General features: G+C 39.1%; 1 non-coding gene and 1 pseudogene across 1 annotated transcript; one reads left to right on the forward strand and one right to left on the reverse strand.

Moving 5' to 3' along the window:
- Positions 1-15,602: 15,602 nt before the first annotated feature.
- LOC147622457 (uncharacterized) lies at positions 15,603-19,442 on the reverse strand (annotated as a pseudogene).
- Positions 19,443-24,752: 5,310 nt separating this feature from the next.
- Positions 24,753-24,825, forward strand: TRNAR-CCG (transfer RNA arginine (anticodon CCG)). Its single transcript has one exon. It is a non-coding gene; the product is annotated as a tRNA-Arg (tRNA).
- Positions 24,826-25,112: the final 287 nt, after the last annotated feature.

The raw sequence follows: 25,112 nt of genomic DNA on the forward strand, positions 1-25,112 counted from the left end.
GAACTTTCCCCCCTTGGCCTACAACAATGTCTTCAGGGATTTGGTGTTCCTGATCATCTTCACCCTCGTCAGCATAATGAAACGGGTCAGGGTTACCAATTCGGGCCTGAGCCCTGGTATAGTAAACCCTTCCTACTCTTTTGTCCCCCTCTGACATTCATTTCCCCTCTCGTAACAGAACGGGACCAGCAGGATCGCCAATGTGTTTGGGGTCCTCAAACACAACACAACTAACTACTACTGACACAGCAAAGACAACCCCATTAAGCAACACTAACTTCAATTCCCACATCAGACTAAACACAACAGAGCATAGAGAACACAGATTGGACAAAGATTTTGCTAAAGAAAATAGAGAATAACAGAACAGAACTGAAGTACCATGATTGATTGATCAAGTTGAATCATACATTGCTTTCTCCTTCTACCCTTCTTCTTGTTGTTATAAAAGACGACTACAAAGCCCCTATAAATAGGCGACTTCAGACAGTTTAAACTGTTGTAACTAGAATGTCACAAGACACTAACAGATAATATCCGACAAACCAGATCATAACAAACTCCGACTGAGCAATAATCCGACTGAGTAGAATTCCGACTGAGCAACAATCCGACTGAGCAAAGATACATATATCCGACTAAGCAACTATCAGGTAACTATTAGTTATTCTATCTGTAGTTCAACACCAAGCCCATTCAAACATATGATCACTAAGTCATCATCTTCCACTGAGACATTAATAAATCCAAGAGATTCAACAATACTCTTGATCTTCAATGGATCATTGATATACTTGTTCTTCTTCTCCATTATTGTATATAGCCTTTGTTTTAGCTACAACTTTCTTGTCTTTGTGTTTGCCTAGAACATCTTCACTATAGAGTGTTGGCATCTTGGATATGCCCTATCATAGTGTCTATCACGCTGACTAAAAGCCAATATATGACTTTTATTACACCTTGGTTCCAATCTTTAAACACCTTTATCTCTATCGGAGTAGCAGTCTCTTCAGGAAATTCTAGAGGCTTCTCATTGTCTATTTCAACATAGTTCCAAAATCCTTTCTCCATAAATCTATTTCAACATAGTTCCAAAATCCTTTCTCCATCAGGAAATTGGCCATTCTAAACTTCCATACATGGAAGTTGTTCTTGTCAAGCTTCTCACTCATAATTTAGTTGTACATCTTTACTTGCAACAGCCAAAAATCTACAAATAGACAATTTTCGTATGTAACTTGCAACACAACAGTATCTAATGTATAACTCCTATAGTGGTACTTCTGCATAATCTATATGTTATAGCACATGACTAGAGTACATATACATACACCCAAAATCAACAATACATGTGCAATCACTATCTATATACCCAAAATGCACTACTGCATTACAATAACCAGTGCTCGTATAGAACTAGTTTTAAATCAAAACTTTCCATAAGTTCCCGAAGCATCTTACAGTGGCCAAACAAAGGTCAAAATGTGCCCGAAACATAAAGCAAAACTTCATTACAAGAAGGGGAAGCGATGATGATTCTCTTACCCGTGTACTGCTTCCTTTGCTTGTCGCTCATCTCCTTAGCCTGAACTAGGCTCTGATATCATGAAAAGATTGGGGGAGGAGCGAGAGAATGAGCTCTTGTAAGCACACACACACTCACATAACAATGGATAAGACACACAAAGATGGAAAGCTGAAATCTTCTTCACCTTATAAGAGGTCTACAAAAGATACGTGAAAACCACTACTATGTATAAGCGGTCCATAATGTGAAAACACTAAGTAGGTGAGTTGGTAAGATAAGTATACCATAATTTAGTTGGACTAAGTAGGTGTAGTCCATCTATAGAATCATGGGCGAGTCAGCTCTACCAAACATGCTAGTGGTGTAAATGTAGAAGAGTCACCCATGCACACCATGAGTGTCAACTTGTGTTGAGCTTGACATCTCAACACCAGGGACTTTGGTCCATATTCCCATTAAGTATTCCCTAGTTGTAGCATCATCACTTGGTAGGCACCCAGATAGCTCCTAAACTTAAATGCACATGTTTTTCTCTATTATTAGTAGCACCCCTCGAAGGTGATATTTCCCATGTGAGTTGTTTAGTGGCACGAAAATTAACTCATTCTAATAAGGTAAATAAATAACATCTAAATCATCGGCATCCTTATTTGACAGAACACTTTGATCGATATTTAAAGAGGTCACCCACCATAACTGAAATTAAAGGGTAATAAAGATATATTGACCTTTTACTTTTGATGATAACTTCTAAATATTTATTAAATTTCAATCTAGCATTGTCAAATTTACACCATTTATGTTGTTATTTTCAAGAAGTCGTTATCTACAAAAACCAAAGAAAGAAATAAAGAATCAAGAATATAGTTTTCATAAATTACAAAGAAGAGAGAGAGAGAGAGAGAGAGAGAGGTGTTTAGGGTTTAGGGGTCACCCTTCAAGAAGATGTGTGTATGTGGTCTCTATTTTCCTTCTTCCACAATCTTCAGAAGGTTTTGAAAAGAGAAACTCCCATAGAAGGTAATTTTTTTTAAAAATAAAATGTTTTCTTACTATGTGTGTGTGTGTGTGTGTGTGTACGCGTGCACATGTATGCGCGTATCCTTCTGTGTATTGCAAGATCATCAAATTTTCAACACCTACAATGAATATCCTTCAATGGTTATTATTTTTTACATCCTTAGCTTTAGCTTTAGTTCCCAATTTCATTAGGAGACCTTTGGACATCTTTTGGGCCTTGTAAAGGATTCCTAATTTTTAGGGATTAAGGCTAATTTTGTGCTTTCTTAAGGAAACAAGGTCAATCAAGAGGCCTACTTGGAGCCTATAATTTGAGCTTTCTAGCCCATAACTCCCCTACAAAAATAGGGTCTAATGTTGTCATTCTCTCTCCTCTTCTCTTTCTAGCAAGCTCGTAACTAAGGGGGGGCCTGTTTTATGGGCTACCACACCTCTAAGAGGGAACTCAATACATTCACCTAAAGGATGAGCAATAGATCATAACTGTCGTAGGGCACTTACCAATGCTTTGAACTTGAGTCCCTTGAGGCCTCCCAGCTTGCTTGTTAAGCTCCACCTCCACGCACCGAAGAGTTGTTTGCACCGTCGCATAAGGCAATCACTCTCTCTCTCACTCTTCCACACAAGTATGAATCACGCAAGTATATAAGAGGAACATTGCTAGAATGCTCTCTCTCTCTCTCTCTCAATCTCTATCAAAACACAAGGGAGAGCTCTTTATAGCACAAAGGGGATTGTGTCTTTTCATTGTGAGAAAATGCCTTATATACATTTGGCCCTTATTCACACTTGGCACCCAAAACCTACTTATTAGGCCTTGGGTGGCCAATATCTCATAATGTATAGCTTTTATAGTACCGTTTCATGACACTTATTAATGTCCTCAATTGGAGGATCATATTTGTTAATCCAAAACGAGATTAACAGGGCCCAAAATGGTTTTTTTTTTCATTTTGTAAGTTTTATACTTTGAAACTGTCCCTAGATCCATATATATGTAAAAAATCAATTTTTAATCTTGATTTTCTCCTAAAACCCACTCTATCTCATCATTGAATGCCTCCATCTTTTTCTCCTTCATTTAAAGCCTCCACTTCCCCACTAAATCAACCAAATCAATGTGGAAAGTGTCAAGATCATCTTATCACTTTCCACATCATCAACCTCCTCGCAACAACTAAGGGAGGGGGGTGGGGGGGACAAAAATAGTGAAATTGTTTTCCCTCATTTTTAAACTTTTTTTGCTTTAAAAGTTATCCCAAACCCTTATATATATCAAAAAAAATCAAATTTCAACCTCTTTTTCTCCCCAAAATTGAACCAACTCTCTCTCTCTCTCTCTCTCTAGTGAGCTTGGCCTACATAGCCTCACTCTATCTCTCTCTCTAAAATCCTCTCATCTACTCTCAACTCTCCTTTTCTCTCTCTATTGTGAGCTAATGGCCTACAAACACTCTCTCTCTCTCTCTCTCTCTCTCTCTCTCTCTCTCTCTCTACTAAGAGCTTAGTGCCTCCCTCTTCTTTATCACTATCAACTCCCTCTAAGCATGGCATTGCGTGAAATCACTAAGACTAATGTGCCACCACTAGAGTCTTCTACTTGCCATCACAATTACATACGCTCCAAGTTAACCTTGTTAGTGTACACCAAGGCCTACTTCAAGCTCAAGGAAAAATCAAGGAGCTTGAGGGTGTAAATCAAGAGAGAGCAGCGTGTGTGGAAAAGCTTACGCAGACCATCTCCCACATGAAAAGCACTCCTATTGGAGCTAGGGAGTGTAAGAGGCCACTCAACCACATCGAAACACTTGTTTGGGGGGGGGCACTCGTAGTGGGGAGTTCAAGCAATGTGGTATGACTCCTCTTTCTTATTCTCTAGCACTTCCAATTCAAAATGCCAATGTAAATCATGTGTGCACTTGTGTAATGTTAATGTAATTTTTTTGGGTTTTTAGAGTATTCCTTGAAGATGCCATGGGTTCTGATCAAAATGGGGATTATAATGAGCTCTTACACTCTATCACAATGATGCAGCATGTGCTTAAAATGATTAGGGATCCCCATTGCAAGAAGATACATAGGGCTATTTCCAATGAAATCATATAAGAGGTTTCCCAAAGTATCAGCAGTGTTGATGTTGTTAATATGCGATGAGGTAGGCATTAGCACAAAGGGCTACAAAGCTTTTCATCAATTGCTATCTACGAGACACCCTTTGTAAGAAAGGTATCATGCACGACCTTTTCCGTCACCAAAGAGGGTTCATCTAGCAAAGGGAGTGAGCAATGAAGATGTAAAATGCATGATTGGGGATTACTACCATATCAACGACACACTCTACATTGCATCATGGGGAAAGAAGAAGACTGCGGATGGTAATGTTTCATTTGAATTCAATGAGTTCAACAACATTTTTGCTTAAATGCAAAAGCTACAAAAGGTGATGATATTATTCTATGGGTTGCCTTTTGGATGTAAGTAGGTTTCATGATATTGTATGCATTAGTTATATGCTCATTTATGGGGAACAACTTAACATTTTGTTTGATTTCCATGTTTTATAAGTTCCAAGGTCTCCTTCGTGTGCTGAATTGGGGATGAGTGCTAGATTGTGAAGGGAAGAAGGCTAGAGAGAATGAGTGGCACACTCATGAACCAGGCTATGGTGGAAGCCTTTTAGTCTCCATCTACTCTACCACTATTGCAGAGGGGGCCGATGATGAGGGAGAGAGCATAATTGATTTTCAAGAGTAAGGGAATGATAATATCTCACACACTAAACCATCATTCAATGTTCAATCAAAGAAAGATATATGGTGGTGGAGCACTTGAGGTCCTTAAAAGGAGATGCATGAGGTGCTAGCATGGGTCTTTGAGAGGACTCCCTGGGCTAGTGATGTGATAAAGTCACAAATAAGGGGGTGAGAAGTTGGATGTTGATGGTTTAGGGAGCTTTGACGTTGATTGGCATCTTGGCCGGGATCTGAAGACAATTAAGTGTATGATGGGTTGCACTCAACGTGCAAATACAACTCACCCATGCCCTTGGTGCATGCATGGATTGAAACAAAAAACCAAGAAGAAACACAGGAGGATGGCCAATGGTGAAGAGGAATGCAAGGAAACAAGAAATTACGAGGGAGAGTGGGACAGTGGTGTCCTTTCACCACCTATGTTGGTGCCTCCAAATAGGGACTTAAGGGATAATAGCTGGAACCCCATAATTCATTTCCCTCTTAGGAATGTTCACTTTTGTACTTTGCATGCTTTCATGCGTATCTTTGACCGCCTCTTAAAGTGTCACATAGACTATGTGTTCACTATGCCAATTTCTAGAGTGGAGAAGATTTTAAATGACATTGGTTGCCATGGGGATAACGTGGAGATACGAGTAAACCAAAAGACCTCTGGAGTTTCACATATGGTTTCTCAAAAGGTTTCAATGAGTGGAGGCGAGGTGAGAAGGTTTCTCCAGAAGCCTGTCAACGAACGGGAGAAGGTTCAGAGAAATGCAAACATGCAACATGTTGAGGAAGGTGAAAATGTTCCTACAAAGAGATGGGAGCCGTTGTGGAAAGACCTTTGTGCTTGTATTACTTCGGACTTCTTGGATGCAAACATTGTTGTTTTGCGTGAGCAAGTGTGGACAAATTTCAATAAGTTAGTGTGGTTGATGAGTCAAAGCAGCACAACAGAGGAAAACCACAAACAATAAGCAGAGTTGCAAAGCTTCATTGAAGTTGTGGTCCACACATGGGGTGACTTGAATATTGTGCATTACATGGTAATATAATGCTTTTAAAGCTTTTGTAAAAAAGATTTCTTCTTCTAATGCACTTTTCCTGAATGGTGGTTTTATTTGGTATCTGCAACACATCTTGTATGCTCATGGTGCATGGTTCATGAATGCCTACAGCTCTCTTGACATGTGAAGCACCCAAGGAATGAAGAAAAGTCATTACCGTGCAAGGGGAATTTATTTCAAGAACACAAGACATGGAGGCGGCAAGGCTCGATCAAACTATCTCAAAGAAATGTGTGATTGGCTCGTCCGTTATACCTTTGGAAGACACCTTTCAAGGGATAGGGCTCAAATGTCCAAATTGGCCCGAATTGCCAAAATGAAAGGTAAGGGTTAGAAAATAGCAAGGTGGAGGGCAAGGACAGGACCTACATGTCATGTGGCATGGAGGGTTACACGTAGGAGAGTTGGTAAAGTATGGGTCCCTATAGACTTAAATGAGGCCTAGGGTTAATGTGTAGCTAATCCATAGTGATATTATCTATCGAATGTAATCAGGTGTTATAAATGAGAATGTAAATGGTTCCTTTTTGCCAAATATGGATCCATATTATCTTTCGTTTTTAAAAACCCATTTTTCTGGTGTGTGTGTGTGTGACATTCCTCTAAAAACTAGGGTTTGGTGTAATGATTACATTGGTCCTATAAATGAGCACCCTCTCTCTTTTTGTCCATTTTGTACAAACACTTTGAGAGCACAAGCACTCAACTCCTCATGGGCACTATAATTGCTTCTGAACTTGACTTAATCTCTATCAAAGCCCCCATCCAACCTGATGAGGATTCCGTCTCAGCCTAGGAGCTAGACCGGGTTCAATTACTGCGTGCTCAATTCAAGGATTTGCACAACCTTGCCACCCGTATTATCAAGAATTTTATTTTTGCATACAGTATCAAGAGGGCTCAGTTTTCCATGCTGACGGGCGGGAGGGCACGTAATGACCCCTCCATACCACAAGCGAATAGCACAAGAGCATTGTGGTTTGCTAGGAACATTGCAGAGCACTGGCAATCTATCGTGTAAAATCTGTTACGGTTTTTAGAGTCCCCCTTGGTTTCCTCAACAGTGAAGTCATACGTTATTACCGATTTTGTTAGATTGATATACTTCCCTTGCTAGGTTTGGTTGGTAGCCAAGCAGTAAGCCCAACTCATTTTCGATACCTTCAAATATAGTTTTTTTTTATTACTTGAATTGTATCCCTAAGATTTACGATGCTTTGTAATACTCGGAAGAAGTCGAAAGATGTTGATTTTTGAAATATTCCCATATTATGACAGTCCAAAAGGGTGCAATGATGATGTTCAAGTTTTTTATGTTGTGTTATGACGGTCTAAAAGGGTGCAAAAATGCACCGTGCAGGGTGACCGGACAGTCAATTTTCGCACCCTTTCGGGCCCAAAAAAAATTGGTCATTAAAAAAAATCATGTTCGTGTGTTTTGATGCTTTGTGATAAGTGTCCAGAAGGGTGCAAAAATACACTATGCAGGGTGATCGGACAAGCCATTTTCGCACCCTTCTAGACCAATAAAAAATTTGGTCAATTTTTTCAATATTGTCTCGAGTGAATGCTTTTTCAAATGATGCCCCATGCAGCTCAATATGCATTTAGCATGTGTATGATTTGTTGGCATGTGTGAGTCACCTCTTAAAATTAGGGTTTTTTAGGGTTATTGCAATGATGGCATTTTCTTGTATAAATAGAGGTCAACCTCTACTTTTGCCCATTCCTTTGCCAATGAGAAAAACAAACTAGAGTCTTCCCATTCTTGCCCCCCTCAGCTCCCCTCACCATAGCACACACAAAGCAACTAGTGAGGAAGATGACCGAAGAATGACACGCGTGATTGAAGGACAGCGCAAAGAAGAATTCGGAGCGATACAACCGCAGTATGAAGAAAAATTTGACAGAGCAACCCATCTCATCCCAACGGAGCAAACATGTAAAGTTGGTGGATTACGGCACGGAAGATAGTAGCACAATAGACACCGACACCGACGGCGACTTGGGGGAGCCTACATGGCCGCACATGGAGATTCCCAACCACCCAACCGTAGGAGCAAAGACCTTGCCACACATCACCATGCAACAAGAGCAAGAGCAAGAGCAAGAGCAAGAGAAACAACAAGAGAAAGAGCAATAGCAAGAACAGCAAGGGGAGCAAGAGGAAGAAGCACAGGCCCCAAAAAGACACAAAATAAAGTCGAACTATTATAAGCCTCGCCCACGACAAGCATGTCTCACCAAATGTCTTCCTCGTGGCCCCGCCCATAGGAAACGCTCAAGCTACATGGCTTTCTAGGAGATATGCCATTACGAGAAACCCGTAGAGCTTCTCATCTCTGGAGGGCACCTTTCTCACAAACATGTAAAGAAATTTGATGGTAGTACAAGATGGAATGTTGGATGCAGTTGGTTGCCCTTTTGAGGCCTTGCACGAAGCCGCTCAAGCTTACCCTGTAAATCTTTTTGAGGACACCAACTTGTGCACCATCCATGTGCAAAGTGGGTCACAATAATGGTAAAGGATATGCAATTGGCCCACTGTATTCGCGGAGAAAAGGGGATCAAAAAATGAGGAATGTTCAATAATTTATCTCAATTTTTGATGTATCTTTTTCGATATTAATGAATTTTTTATGTGTAATATATCTTGCAATTGTCAATGTGTACGTCTTGCAATTGTCAATGTGTACTTTATCTTGGAATTTTCTATTTGGTTTAAGCATGTATGTGCTTTCAATCAAGTTTCATGAGATAACAAAAAAAATAAATGGCCAGAAGGGTGCGAAAAAGGCCCCTCCGCGCCGTGTGCAATGGCCATTTTCGCACCCTTCTAGCCCACATGGCTTTTCTGGTAAGATGTTTCAATTTTGGATAAAGTCAAATTGCAAAGGGCTTGTGGTGGCTCAAATGAGCTTTAGAGTAGGAAAATCATGATGGCCAGAGGAGTGTGAAAATGTTGTGTACAGGGGCCTCGGACATGCCATTTTCCCACCCCTCTAACCCTCCTTTCTTGTGTGGCATATTGTCTCATGGTGATAGGGGCGCTAAACTGACGAGTTGTGGAGTTGGGGGTGGAGGCGCAAGAGAGAAACAATGGACTATTTTGAGCAGTAGGCACAGTGTTTGCAAAAAATATTTCTCCCAACAATTCAAAAAACCTTCAACTTTAATTTTTTGTTTCAAAGGTTTTTTTTACAAAATTATAACTAAAATCCCTTAAAATTTGTCTATTTGGTTTAAGCATGTATGTGCTTTCAATCAAGTTTCACGAGATAACAAAAAACTAAAGAGAAAGAAGTGTGCGAAAAGGCCCCTCTGGGCCACGTGCAATGACCATTTTTGCACCCTTCTAGCCCACATGGCTTTTCTAGTAAGGTGTTCCAATTTTGGATAAAGTATCATTGTGAAGGGCTTGGGGTGGATCAAATGGGCTTAAGAGTAGTAAAATTATGATGGCTAGAGGGGTGCGAAAATGCTGTGTACAGGGGCCTCGGACACGCCATTTTCGCACCCCTCTGGCCCTCGAACATGCCATTTTCGCACCCCTCTGGCCCTCGAACATGCCATTTTCGCACCCCTCTAGCCCTCCTTTCTTGTGTAGCATATTGTCTTGTGGTGGTAGGGGCTCTAAACTGACGGGTGGTGGAGCTGGGGATGGAGGCGGAAGAGAGGAACAGTGGACTATTTCACCCAATAGGTGTAGTGTTTGTAGAAAACATTTTTCCCAACAATTCAAAAAACCTTCAACCTCAAATTTTTGTAGGTTTTTTCCTAAATTTTAAAGGTTTTTTTACAAAATTATAACTAAAATCCCTTTGTTTTGTTTACGCTCAATTGAATAAAGTTCTTTTGCTACACTCCACCGATTACCTTGTCTTGAAAAGCCATGCATAAAGGCTATTTTCAAGGCCCTAAAGTTTGTCTTGATCTTCAGCATCAATGTGATGAACCATCAATTAGCCTTTCCCACTAATAAATAAAGGTTTAACGCATGTACCTTGGTGGGGCAGTTTGGATTTCCAAAGGCTTCGCATCTTTGTTCAAACATTTGTATGAATTGAACAAGATCAATCATTAATTTTGTGGCTATTATCTCCTTGTGTATTAAGCCTTTGAACTAGGAGAACCTCTTGTACTGAAAGTCAGAACATATGTAGTGACCTTAACCAAAAGAATTTAGATAAATGAACGAGCAAGCTATAGGCTTCATTATGACTTGAAAATATATTTGGGAGTGTGGGAATCTAGGGGTTGCAAAGGGTTGGTACCTAGCCCTCCTGAAGGTTTAGGATTTGTGGTAGTGCAAGGCAAGGGATCAAATCTCGGAGGGATTGATGTGACAGAGGGTGTAAAACCCGATGACACGCTTGCTGTTGGCATGGTAAAAGGAATTCGGAGATGTATTTGGGGCATGGATTTCACTGGCTCAAAGATATATTTCAAGGGATTGATGTGACAGAGGGTGTAAAACCCGATGACACGCTTGCTGTTGGCATGGTAAAAGGAATTTGGAGATGTATTTGGGGCATGGATTTCAATGGCTCAAAGATATGAGCCATTGGGTTTAGTCTGGGTGTGAGCCCTGGTAATCCCTCTATCATTGCCATATCTTGACGTTGTCAATTTCTACTTAATGAGCAAGCACATGTTTTTTTTTTGCTTTTTAGGTTTTCTTACAGCCCGTTATAGCCTCATGAGGCCTGGCGCACCCTTTGTTGTGTCAAACGAGTGTCCGTTTGCCCTAATTAGCTGAGGCACTACACGCACGTGAACGACCTGAGATATTTTTGGGCAAAAATGTATGCTAGAAGCATCCCAAATGGAAGAGGATTTCTCAAAACCTATTTTCCATCACTGTCTCAAAATTTTAAAAAAATAAAGAAAGATTTTCCATGTTTCACAGCCCGTTTTTGAACGTATTCCAAAAGGAATTTGGAAAAACTCTGTATGAGAGAGTTGTAGTATTTTTGGATTAATACAACTTTGTCTCTTTGATTTTTTCATGATTTTGTCGTCTAGAAACCCAAAAAGTAGCCAAAATATGGTTCATAATCTTTTTCAAGCTACTTTGGGCGATTTTTAGTGCTCTAAGGGTCATTTTTTGCCTTGATTTTTGGGTTGAATTTTGAGGCTGCTGGTCAGAGGCCAAAATGATGGATTTTTCCCTCAGACACTCAAAACTAATTTTGAAGAGCTCGATGCTGTCTTTTTGATGAGCACTAGCGTGCATTCATCGAATCCATGGTTTAGAAGATATGGGCCTCCAAATAGGCTTTCTAGACTCACGCGACGAGCTTTCTTTCACTCACGACATGAACCACCAAGTTTTCACAATGTGAAATGGACTTCCACAAATTTTTTTTTGTTTTTACGTGAAATGCTCAATCCATGAAATGCTACGGATTTTTATTTTTATTTTTTGCACAGGAACTATTTCACGCACGATTTATTTATTTATTTTATCGTAGGGTCTGTTTCATACCGTGAAACCAGCACGTTTCATGATTTTTTTTGCAAATCTAGTGGAAAATTTGAATTTCCTTGTGTGGAGGGAATATTTTTTGAATTTTAAATTGAAGGGATATGGGCATTTTTCCAAAAAGACAAGTGGGAATAAAAAAAGTCAACACTTTTATGACACCCCCTTACTCTCTTCATAAATGACTCCCAAAATGGACAATTTGATAGCTCATTGGCATCTTTTCATTCAATGCTCATTAGCCTTAATGAGTTATGAAAAAAGGTGTTTAAGAATTAAACAAAGATTAATCCTTTCATTAATCTTTCCTCCTTTTGGACTAACTAAGAGCTCTAATTAACCACTAATCACTAATTAATTCACACCATTGAGCACATAATTGGATAGAGCATTTAATTGCTAGGCTATGTGCATTAACTAATGTACAAATTAATCCATAATTAGAGATTAATTAAAATCTTAATTTTGGTCTCTTCTCTTTATGCAAAATTAAGCAAAAGAGGGAAATTTCTCCAATTGATCAATGTAATTAGGTGTTTTGATGCATCTAGATGCTCTCAAAACACTTGAAAACACTAATTTAGATCTCTTAAATGATTAATTTTGACCCCAAAAAACACATTTTCTAGTTTGTTTTGCCTCTTAAACTAGATTAATCACCCCTTAATGACCAAAACCAGTCAACTTTGTCTCTTTAAGAGTTTCAAGGAAGATTAGTTGATTTCAAGGATTTTTATGAGTTTTTATGAAATTTTTTAAAGGATTAAGCTAGTCCTAATACTTGTTAACACTCTAATGCATACAAATCAAACAAAAAAACACACAAATCGAACAAAAATTAATGATTTTAACTCTATGTTCAACTCTAAAGAGAGCTAAAAATCTCTAAAAATTACATCCTATTGCATTTTTTGAAACAAAGCCTAAAAGTCTCTGTATGCAATCCCTAAGAACAACAAAAATAATTATTTAAGCTAAAAATTAAGCAAAAAAGCATTCTTTACAAAAAAAAGAAGAGAAATATTTGTCACAAAATCACACACACAAATCTCCTTCAAAACCATATATTTTTCATGGTAAACCACTAATCAAGAAAATGGGCAAAGGGTAATTCATAGATTAGATGAAAACGATGGAAAAAGCCAAGGGATGATTCCTCGACGGTGCCAAAAATGTTATGGCTGGGCCTAAACCCCCCTTGAAAGACATCCAACAAGAGATTACCTGGTGAACCACAACTATCGTGAGAATCTTTCCAATGGCCAATCTTATAACCCTTGAGGTCTCCAAGCTCTATAACTCCTTGAGAAACAATTCCACCATGCCTCCTATGAATGTTGTCACACCGTCGTGTTGCACTATGTGTACTCGTCCCTCCTCTCACCTCACTTCACTCACACACACTCACTAGCATGGATTAGAGAGAGATTAGCAAGAGCAAGAATTTATTGCACAATGGGAGAGTCCCTTGTATTATGAGAGATATTCACTTATATACATGGGCATAGGTGTTCACACTCACTTAAACTGTGGCCAGTCGGGCACTTTAGGCTCATAAGAGGCCTAATGCTATTACAATGACTACTCTCATAAATCGTGTACTATGGAACAAATCTCCTGATAGGCATTTAAAAGATAAAGATTTCAAAGCAGTGCTTGATATTCCTCTATCCACAATGCACATATGCACATTGCATGCACTATGTAGAATTGTAAAGAAGCTGGTGTATTTGTACATATGCTTTGCATGGACGTTAAAGCCTAAAAAAGAATCTCTAAAAGCAATCAAAGCAATAGAAAAAGTTCTATCAGACATTGGCTTGCATGGGGGGCATGTTAAAATTGAGGAGGACGACAAGCGGTCACAAGGGGGCAGCAAAGTACTAAGAAAACCATCAATAGGTGGTGTGAAAGCTAAAAGAATTTTGTCATACTGCCTCAAAGACTGTCGAGATAAAAACAAGCAAAAGATGTTTAATCGATGGAAAGATCTACATAATGCAGCCAAGGACATTGGAAATGAAGGTTCAATCCAAAATCGGAAGGCAGATGTGTGGATTTCACTTGACAAGATCTTTGCATTCATGGAGAAAAAGAGCTAGAGCAATAGTGAGATAAAATTATTTAAAAACATATTAGAGACTTGGAGGAAGGCATTCATTGCAGGATGGAGTGATCAACATGTAACTCATTACATGGTAAGAACTTTAAAAACTGCTGCAATCTCAATATTGTGAGACCAACTAATACATACATCTGATTTTTTTCTATTGTCATTGATTGCAGCATATACTATATAATCATACACCATATTTCACAGACATATGGTTCATTGTCAATATGGTCAACTCAAGGCATGGAGAAGTCACATTACATGGCAAGAAACATGTTACTTTAAGCACACTAGACATGGTGGAGACAAGAATTGAGCCAATAGTATTTTAGAGTTACATCAATGGACTTATAGGAAATTGATTCACAGAAAAACAAAAAGACACATTCAATTTCTCATCATTGACACGTGCAATACAATTAATTAATAAAGAAAAGCGACAATGCGCTAGGAATCAGTCAACTACTGCGAGAGAGCGCCATCAATTGCTCAAGAGTCAGGGTTGGGAGAAGGTGGTCTAGATGAGGTGGGCTTGATCTTCTTCAGTGGTCTTCCTTCTTCATCTTCCTTTTCTTCTTCCTCTTCATCTGCCAAGAGATCTATTTTTGGCATCTGCACCATTGGAGGCAACAGTTCCGACCGGCTTTTTCTTATCCTTATTAGATATCTTTTTCCATATGGATGCAATGTGTTTGTAATTCCCACTACAATAGCATGCGCTGTATATGATAGGTAGTAGGGGCATCTTAGTGCTTGGCAACCATACCCCTGACTAACCACCTGCAATGCAAATTGTTTCTCGACAAGCACCACCTTCTCAGCATTTAAAGGCACTTCGTGTCCACTACAAAACCTCGATAGTACTTTGAATGCGAATAAAGGGAATTTTGCATTGTCTTTTGAGAACTCCTTGTGAAATATAATGATCTACATATTAAAATTGTAATCATCATGACTCATGCCACTGCTTGTTGTTGTCAATTTTAAGCAAGTGTCGTAAATTGCACGTACCTTTTGATGATTCAAATGTCTTATATATTGAGCGAGAGAAACATCTTTTCGATGACCTGTTGACTTTAGAGTGGAAGGTCCGGATGATCTTGAGCCTCTTGCTCTCTTCAGGAAATCATCATCATATACAAAAACGTGGTACCAACGTTATATGTTTTGACACAATCAACAAAGTCCACATAAATCAAATTCTTATAGTTTGAAAAATCTTTGGCTCTATTACCTGTTGATTTTAATCACCCTCAAGCATGGATCCTGTCCACAAAGGGATCGTGGACTTACTGTCTTCATGCAGAGTAGGTGCCAAAAATTTACCAATATCTGCCAAACCAAGACGGTCGATAATTTCTACAGCCTCCTCCTCGGAAGGCAATTGGGTTTCATATGTCCTAGCTTCATCAAACATCTTCTTTAATATCTCCTTGCCAAGCAGGTACTCGAAGTCCTGGACTGTGCAGAATCAGCTAGTAGATAATTGTCAACTTCTTCCCGTATCCACGTTTGCTTCACTAAAATTTGCTAAGGCAACCAAGCAATAGTCTTCACGAATATTGAAATGTTGCATAATGTCTGTTAATAATACATAACCAACTTGGGCTACCATAGTAAAGCTGGGCAAGGAAGGTAGTGACAACGCCCCCTATTCATTCTCATCAGAAGGTGCTATATCAAAGGGGATAAGGGATGCATTAGCCTCAGAGGTTTCCTTTTCGGCCTCTTCCCTCTCCTCTGTTGGGTCTATAGCCACCTCTTCCTCAACCCCATCATCCTTGATTGGCACTTGAGTGCTTGCCAAAGTCACTGTCTCGGGCTCTGAGTCCTTTAGTAAGAAGATGCAAAAAACAAAGAAAACCATAACTAAATTGGAGCAAGCAACACTTCTTTGAGTGTATTGGGCATTTCTCCTCTACTCTACTCTATTGCTGTAGCAGGTAGGAATCTTTTCAAGACAACGGCTAAGCCTCCTCTTCATGACTTTGTTTGTTGCAAAATCATATGGATGAACATATCGTTCACCATCGGACATAACGATATTGGCAGAAACAGTGTCTTCATACTCTTGCTCACGGTCACTGAGAACAATCCTACAAGAATTAATGACATTCTCAAGAGAAAGTTCCTTGTTGAACATTGAAGACAACTCATGCAAATGCTCATGGGCTTCTGCATTGTATAAGAACATAAACAGCTTTTCTGCACAAGACTCTTCTGCCTCGTCATCCGATTCGTAGACAATGTCCAACTCTTTCGAAGACATGCCTAAAAAAACATTTCATTCAATTAGAACATGCACGCTTATTATACATGGGGTCAGTACCTGGTGGCGATAAGGAGATTTGGATATACATATGTAAGCCCCCTATCGCTTGGTACTAGCACCAAAAAAAAGAGGGGTCAATACCAAGCGGTAGAGGGCTCACACGAAATTCACGAAATTCACGAGCCCATCACCACTTGGTACAATTGACCCCTAAATTTAAAGAGACTTAAAGGGGTCAATAAGTTTTTTTTTTAAGATGAAACCTTTATATATATTAAATAAAAAACATACAAGCAGCATATTTTACATTTTAGTTGTATTTTGTAAGCTGAAATAGTCTATCTTCCAGGCCTGAAAATTTAAGGCTTGCCCTAAGCTTCGACTTCTTGAAGGCCTATAAACTTACTTGGCCTTCATGTTTACACATTTTCAACCCACTACTATAGAAAATTTGATTTCAATTGAAACATTAGTTTCCATGGTGGTGGCGGAGCGAGGGAGGGATGGAGGGAGAGATGGGCATACCTGTAGAAAATATTAAAAGCTTTGGCGATGCAGAGGGATGGCATTGGCCATGCAGAGGGACGATGATGGCGACATAACGCTTTGTTTATTTGTTTAGATGGCTCGTACCAAGACAACTGCTCGGAGGCTTGAAAGACCTATCGAGTCACTGCAGGCGCAAGGCAGAACAAGGAGGTATCAAGCTCATAGGACAGTTTTGCAGGAGCTTCGTCGCCATTGAGTGACACATGCAGCCTGCGATATCCAAGCTCCCTTTCCAGAGGATTGTGCGTGAAATTTGTGAGCAATGGAGTATTGGCATGCGGTGGCAATCATCTGCATTATTGTGTCTTCAAGAAATCACTAAGGGGACTAGATCATTGAGTTTTTTGAAGATGCTTACTTTCTAGCCGCCTCATGCCCACAGGCTGACAATAATGCCGAGGGATTTTGATACCCTTCGTCGTCGATTGCGATACAGATATGACTAGATGCTGGATGGATACGATTTAAATGTTTTGAGGATTGACGTAATGGAAATCACAGATAACATTATCAATATTTTACTATGGTATGTATAGTATATACAATGCATGATGTGTATAGGTATGATGCATGAGTGATCTGTAAGTACCAGTGGACTAATTCTTTGTTCTTTTCATTGTTGCCTTTAGGTATTGTATATTACTACTACTAGAAGAGGTTCAAAACTGTACATATACTGTGGATCCTCTCATTTCCGCGGCATTACAAAATGATAGCTCATCATTTTTTAACCTTATGTCCTGATTTGAACCAGTGAACCTCGACTTGGCAAGACTTGTTTTCACAGCTTACCATGAAGAGTGAGTCTCATGTTAAGTTTAAAATTGACATCAACATTTGGTAATCTATATGTGTTTTCTTTAATAACACCTATGTCCTCTTTGTTTCTTTCAACCGATAATACTGGAGTTTGTTTTTGTACGATATTGAGCAAAACACATGTTATTTTGCTAACTCTGTTCAGCAATATCATGGCCGCGTTAGAGAGTAAGTCCCTATTAACATTTCCCTCTTCGACAAGCATGTAGATTTATTTAAGCAGGATACGCTGATGCTTGTTTTTTGACCTTTCAGATGTGCTCAAAAGTTTGTATATGCATTGGAACATCTCCTAATGGAGCCGAACCTTGTACAACGCATGACATATCGTAGGATAAGGGTGCCAGTCCAGCCAAATGATGTCAATTGTGGATGGAGGACAGCCCTAACGCCTATCTTTTAATAAAGAATTTTTTTGATGTAAGTGATGTTTGTAACGTAGACTTGCATAATCAAACTAGCTATAATGTCCCTAACAAATCTTTTCTCTGTGTACAGGAAATACGTCTAAACAAATATGCTCCCTTGCACGTAAAACAGTTCAGGACAAAATCTATAGAAAGAATTATTTTGGCTGTCCATGATCATGCCGAAGAAGAGATCAAGAGGGCAGACGAATTTGCAAGGGAAGCTGCAGAGAGAATATGTTAGCGAGACGAGGAGTGGCAAAGACAAGTCGAAGAACATATGGCTGCCCTGAATGAGTATGATAGGCTGCAAGCGGAGGTGGATGAGTGGGTGGAATCTAGGAGGCAGGTCGAGAGCTGCAGGCGGAGAGGGAAAGAGAAGAAACACTGTGGGAAGAAATGGCAAGGCTGCAAGAGGAGCAAAATCGAAGGCCCCTCAATTCCAAGCGCAGTGGACCTCTCAATCACAGTGTCGCTCCCGTGCCCCTAACTCTTCTAATCGGTGTCACCATCATTAGACTTATATTTACATTTGTAACATTAACATTAATTTTGTAAGAGACCTGACATTGTTTTGTAAGAAAAAAATCTTTCATATATACAATTGCTTTTGGAGTTACAATGTCTCAATACTGTCATCATTCAACGATTAATCAAGTGAATAGTATGAGAGACAGATTCTTTGCAGAAAGTCATTTTCTCTTTTCGCCTTGGCACTTGTAAAAAAGGGGGTTTTGTTAGTGGTATCTTACATAATGTTATGCACAGCATACTAAATGGTGAATGTAAATATAAATGGTTTACCTTTTTAGTATCCATTGTAAATGTATAACCTTTTGGCAATTGTTCGATCTCCTCGTATGTAAGGTCTTCTCTAATTTGAGAAAGAGATGTTTTAGATAGTGTGTTCATCATTGTAAGCAATTTCCCGTCCAAATATATCTCCATTACTAGAGGCGTATTCTCGGGATCTGACTCCAAATCTTGATCTAATGGAACAAGGTTGCCATTAACATAATGATATTATCTGGTGTAGTGAAAAGTTACAGTGAAGTTTTGAGAGCCAATAATGTACTTGCAAACTATTGACTTCTTCTCCAAAATAGAAATGATGCCTTCTGTCTTTCTCCTGTCCCAACCATTGTCCAAAAAGTCCAGTGCCTTACCCGACCCACAAATAAACATTGTTGAAGTATTTCTTATTTCTTCATCAAAGAAAAAGTCAACAAGCACTTCAATAGGCATAAAAATAGTAAGCTTGACATTCTTTGTTGTGTAATACAGATGCCTTAAGAGACTTCTGTATGTCGTGATACAACCTGATCCTATAACTTTCACTAGTTTGTGAAGTTGGCAATGGCCAATCTTTGCTTCTAAATAATGGGAGGGGTAATGGAGTCAAATAACCCCATCCAAAAGACATGTTTGGTTCTAAGTACTGCATATCATAGAAAAATATACCGTGGTCTACAAGATCTCTATGAGTTCTTCCTTTGTAAATTTGTTCTCCTACATAGGCATGGAAAGGGTCAAAAATCCCACTTATACTCTCCACCACTGGTTTGCTAGTCTATCCTATTGGATGGATAAATATCTGCATAAAACCAAAAGATTAGACATTTTTAAAACAACAATTAGACACGTGTAAAACAATAAGGAGACATGATTGAATGGATAAAAAACTGCATAATAACAATAATTAAATACATGATTGAATGGATAAATATCTGCATAAAACCAAAAGATTAGACATTTTTAAAACAACAATTAGACACTTGTAAAACAATAAGGAGACATGATTGAATGGATAAAAAAACTGCATAATAACAATAATTAAATACTTTTAAAATAAAATAAGCTTTGACTAAGATACTACTCACAGTTGGGACGATATCGTGGAAGACCAGGAGGAAATTTTTTCACCCTCAAGTCTACATGCTAGAAAACATGTTGTATTAGTACCTCTGTCACACGCTTGCTCGATTCACATACCTTAAACTCTTTAACTTGTCCCGTGAATGGCTCCACAAATTCATTAGCATTTCTCCTCTTCCTCTTCCTTCTCTGTAAAAGTACCTCCTGATTATAATTGTAGATGGTATCCATGTCCCATCGTCCATAACTATTGAATACAGTAATAGCTGAAATGCTAGTACGAGGCTTTCTACAGGTTGCCATTTTGTTTATCAAAAGACACACGGAAGAAGAAGATGAGAGCTTAATTTGGAGGAGACTTAGAAAAAGAAAGAACGACTATGTTGGAGGGAGACGAAGAAGATCAGAGCTAGTTTTGGGTGGAAACTTAGAGATTCTCTATCATTAACTACCACTATCTTTTAGCATATGTGCAAAGATTCGGTAGTATTATTTTATTATTATTTTAAGTTGAGTAAATGTTATTTTAAGATGCAATTTGAGCATAATTTTACTCTATTTACTTGAATTCTTTCTTTAAAATGCCGAATTTCTCCGTTACAGAAGCCTCTTCCTCATTGGTTAAGAGACACTCTCTCTCTAGAACTAAAAGGCCCAAAATTGAGTCCACATTTCTCCTAATGTATCCATTCTATTAAACTACCATGCATGGTGCTCAATCTTGAAGAACCCATGTGCAGAGGTTGAAACAAAACAAATTATCATGAATGTTGATGAACAGTTTGTAGAGCCGGCTACTGCCATATGGTGGAGGTAATAGCATACCATGTAGAGACATAGAGTCATGAAGAAGACCTCGCAAATATGCAGAGTTTGTCCATTGGCTGTGATATTTGACCCAATGTACAGATCAAGGGGGGGGAGTATATGTCAATGGAATTTCATGTGTATATGACCGAAAGAGGTATAAATCTTCAATGCACAATACCTTATACACCTCAGCAAAATGGTTTTGGATAAGAGGAAGAAAAAAAATCTATCATGGAGATGATGCATCGCATGGTTAAAGGCCAAGATTTTTTTTTGTTCAAGGCAGTTATGCGTGCCACTTATGTGTTGAACAGATGCCCCACCAAGACCTTGCAAACAATTACCTCTTATGAAGCTTGGAATGGCAGAAAGCCCTCTGTGGATCATTTGTGTGTTTTTGGTTGTCTTACTTATCCTCTTGTGCCTAAGAAACAACATAATAAGCTGGACGATAAGGTAGTAAAATGTATTTTTGTGGGATACAGCTCAGAAATCAAAGAATATAGACTCTACCATCCGGCCACAAAGTGGATTTTTGGTGAGTAAAATATATTTTTGTGGGATACAACTAAGAAAGGAAGGGGGATATAGACTCTACCATCACCCACAAAGTAGATTTCGGTGAGTAGAGAAGTTATATTTGTTTGAGAACTCACTTCATCCCATGTTGTTATGCAAAAAAAACAGCAAAATGTATGCTCACAAGACATCTTTGATACACTCCTACCTTTGTACAATGTCGGGCAGCCATATGTGGAGAAAGTGAATGCTCAGAACGGTGTTGTAAATTAGCTCATGCTTGCTAAAAATCAGCTCGAATTTTACACCACAAATCAACCTATTCATGAGGCAATGTGGATGATGCAGTGGATAAGGAAAGGGTAGCCATACATGCATCCAAGAGTATGCCAAAATGGTAAACATTATGGGACAACAAAGTAGCTACTCATTTACCTAGAAGGACACGTGTTGGTTCTCATCGTGTATCTTATTCTTTAGTGGATCATGTTCTCATTTGCTAGTATATGCAATGAAGAGGAACGAGGAAGCACATGAAAATGATGGAGTACAAGCCATGCAAGATGAGTACGACTCAATCCTCAAAAACAACACTTGGTATTTAGCACATTTACCTTATGGTGAAAGGCCATTGGTATAAAGTGGGTTTGTAAGCTTAAGTGTAAAACTGATGGTAGCTTTGTGATCACTACAAGACAAGGCCATTGTAATGGTAGAAGCAATATGATAACTACAAGACAAGGCTATTACAAAGGGTTGTGCTCAAGAGAAAGGCATAGATTATGATGAGACCAGTGCACCCATATCTTGTATGATTACGATCAGGTGATTATTGCATTGGTAGTGCATCATGGTTAGAATGTACATTAGTTGGATTATCAAGACTTTCTTCTTAAATGGTGAACTGCATGAGGAGGTTTATGTATCTCAGCCTCACGGTCTTGTTGAGAAGAAGCGGCTACCTTTTTAGCTTGGACTTCATGGTCACATTATGCCACTGCTTTTCATTTTCCCTTTCTTTCAACACTCGCTGTGCTTTTTGTAACACTTTGGCTGGCTCGTTTTAAGTAAGTCTTCTTGCCCTAATCAATCAAGATGCTCTGATCAATTGTCTAGGGTTGGACGTTGTAACTCATCTTAGCCTAACCTTGTGCTTCTTGCATCACATGGGTCACTTGCTCTCTTTTTTACTCCTCCCAACTGATTGTCTTTCACCTTTTTAGCTTTGAGTGGCCCCTTCTAGCCTACTCCCTTGCTCATTCACTTGGTTACTGCTGCCAGGGCCTATGGCTTTGGCCTCATTGTGTTTTTCATCTTTTAGTGGCTCCTTCTAGCCTACTCCCTTGCTCATTGACCTGGTTACTACTAGGGCCTAAGGCTCTGGCCTCTTTTCTTGAATCTCTTCAATCCACACCACATTCGTAGTTGGCTCATGTGTTATGTATGTCATCATGATGATCCTTCAGGAGTAGTTGATTCCTCCTGTGAATTGGCATTCACTGCAGTAGTAGCACATGTACATTCTTAATCTAGACGAACTTGTATGTCCTCTACCTCTGCCTCTTGGTGGTGGCTGGGCTTGAACTAGTTGGACTCACATATTATTGACTTCAGCATCAACCATTATATATGCAGTTATCAGTTGTGTGAGTGAAAGTCTAACAAAGTGGGCAACAACTTGCACATTCAGTCCTATAATGCCCTTCATTGTTGCACTATGAGGAGATGGCTCCCTTTTGATATTTGAAATCATGAGAGGCTCTTGGGGTCTTGGCACTTCCATTAGCCAACTTAGACACTAAGGTTGTTAGGTCCTTCATCTTTTTGAGTACTAAGACCTTAGTGTCTCTTTCTTGCCTTTGCGCTTCCCCTTTGTCTCTGTGTCTGACTCCTCATTAGAATCTTCTTGCTTTGACTCATCCTCTTTGTCAGATTCAAAATTTGACTCCTTTATCATCTTTTTTCTCTTCTTCTTTTCTTCTTTTTCATTGTCCATATTCTATTCTGCTCTTTTTGTTGCATTGACTAGCTCATCAAAGCCATCATTTTGCACGTATCGAAGTAATTGCTAACTTCAATCTGATATGACAGCAGCGTCCATGCATTTCTGTGTCATGGAGCTCATCAAATCAATAAGCATGTGGTCTTCACTTTTTTGAATCTTTTCAGAAATGCAGTCTTCAGCTACTCCCAATTTCTTCCTTGACTCTTCACTGCCTCATTCAATTCTTTCATGATTTACTAAGTGTGTCAGCTAATCCTCGATAGAATCTTGGGGGTCAACACAGCAAGATGATCAGGGTGCAGGTCAACAAAAGCTATCAATGCCAAATAATGCATAAGGACTAACAAGAGGGGGTAAGGTGAGTAAAATTCACCTAAATGGTCAGTAGTTAGACATTATAAACATAGAATGGAAGAGAGGGAGAGTCATACTAGTTTTAATGTATATTTCTTATTATTACATGCTTATGTACAAGATGACTACAGTGCAGTCGATGCTCTACAATACTCTAAGATCTAAGCTCAACACACTGTTGTGCTAATCTCTCTCTCTCTCACACACTCTCTCTCTCTCTCTACTCTCCATATACGACTAGAGAAGATCAAACTATGAATCTGGCAAGAGTGTCATCAGATTCCTCTCAACTAATGCTTGAAAAAACTTTTTCTCTAGTCAATTAAAAAAGGAACAAGGTTCTCGTTTAATTGAATTCTTATGATTTCTATCTTAAAAATAAAAGTATAATATTCTTTCATACAATGTCGATTTTTGGTTCCTTTATTTGAGTTTCTACATGTGGAAAATACACTAAACAATGGGTTTTTTTAGTTTGGCCACTTAGCAAGATATCTCCCTTGAGTGATTGGCTTTTTCGATGTGACAATAAATATTTGCACATTGCTTGCGTACTTGTCATGAAACAATGAGTAGCAAGGGCCCATCAATCTTAGGGTCTTTTAAAGTTTCCAAACATCGTGTGCCCACCTAGTGTAAGAAATAACTTTTTTCTTAACACTGAAATAAAAAGGATGACCTTAAGATGAACGGGTTTTTATTTCATTAAATGCATAGGTGAATGGGTTTTAGAAGTAAAATTTAAAATTTTTGCTTCTTTAGGTTGGAACCACACTCTCCTTGAAACTTGATATGGTGTGAAACCTTTAGCATTTGGAATCAAGCCCTTTGCGTGGGGACCATAGCCCTTTGCATTGGGTGGGATACGTGTCTGCCCCTACTCCACGCAAAAGATGGAGCCTATCTAACGTTCATCAGCTTGTCCCCCACATCACACTAGCGACGTTGCAACGGGCTTCTGCTGATGCTGAGCGCTCATCTCTCTTGCTCATACAACAGTATGGATCACTTCCCTGTGTATGTAGTCATCCCTGTTTTACTGTCATCTCTTGGCTTTTCTTTCTTTGTGATTGAGCGTGGGCAGTTTGTTCTGTGGTTGTAGCAAGGGGTGAAATCGCAGCCTTAATTCAAGTGGTATTTGCATTAAAACATACTCTATAATTATTATAATTAATTTGTTGTCCAACTGTTGATCGCGTGGCCTAATGGATAAGGCGCTCGCCTCCGGAGCGGGAGATTGTGGGTTCGAGTCCCACCGTGATCGCTGCTGCCTGAATGCTCTACTATGCGTTTATGAGCATGCTAGTCGTGTAATTACTTCCACGCGATAGCCCACCAACATCTTTTTTCAAAAGGTTTTATAAGAATGGTTCTGTGGGTGTATATTCACTCTAGCCTATTAATTAATTTTTTTTGGGTATATATTCACTCTGCAGTTGGGTAGTACTTACCTGTACGTACCACCTTCAAAAGTGTGCTTTGCAATGAGACTCCTTGTTTATTGGCTATGTAGTTGTCCATATACACATATGCTCTTTCGAACAAGTTCAC

Source organism: Cibotium barometz, chromosome 28 (genome assembly GCF_041138505.1).
Source record: "Cibotium barometz isolate CiBa-2024 chromosome 28, ASM4113850v1, whole genome shotgun sequence".
NCBI classification, from domain to species: domain Eukaryota; kingdom Viridiplantae; phylum Streptophyta; class Polypodiopsida; order Cyatheales; family Cibotiaceae; genus Cibotium; species Cibotium barometz.